This window comes from Papilio polytes, unplaced genomic scaffold (genome assembly GCF_000836215.1).
Source record: "Papilio polytes unplaced genomic scaffold, Ppol_1.0 DF824169.1, whole genome shotgun sequence".
In the NCBI taxonomy this organism is placed as follows: domain Eukaryota; kingdom Metazoa; phylum Arthropoda; class Insecta; order Lepidoptera; family Papilionidae; genus Papilio; species Papilio polytes.
The window spans coordinates 2,802,911-2,804,984 of NW_013525035.1; the positions used below are offsets into that span (position 1 = coordinate 2,802,911).

Consider the following 2,074-nt stretch of genomic DNA (forward strand, 5'->3'; position numbering starts at 1 on the left):
TGAATTTTAACGTAAATTGAAGGTCTTTTAACGTAACTAGATCTCTGCGATTAAAGAAAAAAAAGATTTTTCATCTGTGTATAATATTATGTATAGAAGCACTTATTTTAATTTAAATTGGAATACCAAAGGAATATTGCGCTATCGCTTATGCAGTCAAGACCTTTGTCTTAAACTTCGACTTTGTAAACTTTATGATTTCGTAATAACTTATCGGTTTCGAACTTAACTTGAACTTGACTTGAAGGTTAATTTCTGTAAAACTGTTGTGTAATTCCTATTATGATTGTTGATGAAAGTGTTATTACGAAATACTTTATAACTACTAAGTGTTTTAGATTATGAAGAAATTTTATTCGATCATGCAATCATACAATCATACAATCATTCGATCATTCGATCATTCGATTATTCGATCATTCGATCATTCAATCATATATACATTCATACATTCATACATTCATACATTCATACATTCATACATTTGTACATTCATACATTCATACATTCATATATTCATACATTTAATCTTTCAATTATACAATCAGTTGACCATTACTCTTATTACATTTTTATTTTCATTATTGCTTGCTTAGTCTTATTTTATAGTTACTGCTAAATATGTACATCTAACCAGTGTTTGAGTGAAATTTGAATTACTTTTTAAACGCATTTCCATGTGGCCCTGTGGCGCAATGGATAACGCGTCTGACTACGGATCAGAAGATTCCAGGTTCGAATCCTGGCAGGGTCGATGATTTTTTATATTTTTGTACTATTTAATACTTTATCGTCGTTATTCTAAAGATATTTTGCAATAGAACATTAAAAAAAACGATGATCGATGTCAATCTTCTACTTTTTCTTATAAGTGTGTATTATTTGCTTATCATTAAGAAGTGTTTACGCTCGTAAATGATAACTGCGTAGACAGCAACTTTAACGAGGGAATAATAAAGCACTCCGTCAATTAATCGAGAAAATAAGTCAAGGTCGATATAAAATGGTACAGCTTCTAAAGACATAATTATTTACTTGTCATTATTTACAATTTGGAGAAAAAATCTTACATTTGGACGTTTTAGTATAATTTACATACACCAAAAAAATAACTATTGTCAAAATTCTCATGACTAATTTACACCTATGTTCATAGCAAGAGCATACTCTAAATACAGCTTTTCAAACTCGGTCTACGGTCAATGGTTACAAAAGGGGTAGACTATGCTATTCGAAAAACCCTTAGTTTAGACTAAATATAAGAAGCCGATAATTCATTTTACTGTTTTTTTAAAGAATGAATTAAACTTAAATCTTTATGAACGAAATAAAAAAGTTACATAATATTACCGCATAACATTATGTCATCGTAGAATTCGTTAATACTTAAACAATAGAGAAAACTTTTACAAAAGGAATCCTTCATTCCATTTCTTCTAAGCAAAAAAGTTGTGCTGCCTTTGTTTTCGTTCTCTTTGTTAGAAAGCTAAGTTCATGAAAGCGGAACTTTTCTAGCAAACACTTCAGCAATCCTTAGCTAATTCTTTATTTAACTTTTACAAACAGACAATTTAACATTGTTTCGAATTAAGCAAGTATTTTTTTCTTTAGTTTCGAACACATATCGTTTTCCAAAAAGTATTTGGTAGCTTTTAATGATCTAAAAATTTGGAAGTTTTTACATATAACAGTAGGTGGGAAATCATAATTAATGTTATCAAACCAATTGCGCGAAAGTCTTGTTTCTTATGAGTGATGACCTTTATTTAATTCTTTTTTATATTATAAATTATCTTTATAAATTTATAAATGCGAAAGTATCTATGGACGTTCGTTGTCTAAACTGCCGAAGAAATCTCGATGAAATTTAGTACAGACGTAGTACATGGTCTGGAAGAACACGTAACCTTGTTTTTTTTACCGTGCGAACGAAAGCTTGTCATGTACCAAAGTGACTAACAGAAACTGAAAAATGAAAGGAGCCATATCCGAGTCATAGAAAGATTTGGTTATCAAGTAAAATAACTGACATCAGACTAAATTATCTATTTTTTTTAAATAACGAGTAAGGATT

General features: G+C 29.4%; 1 non-coding gene across 1 annotated transcript; it reads left to right on the forward strand.

The window, feature by feature from the left end:
* Nucleotides 1–681: 681 nt before the first annotated feature.
* On the forward strand, nt 682–754 carry Trnar-acg. Its single transcript has one exon. It is a non-coding gene; the product is annotated as a tRNA-Arg (tRNA).
* The last annotated feature ends 1,320 nt before the right edge of the window (nt 755–2,074 follow it).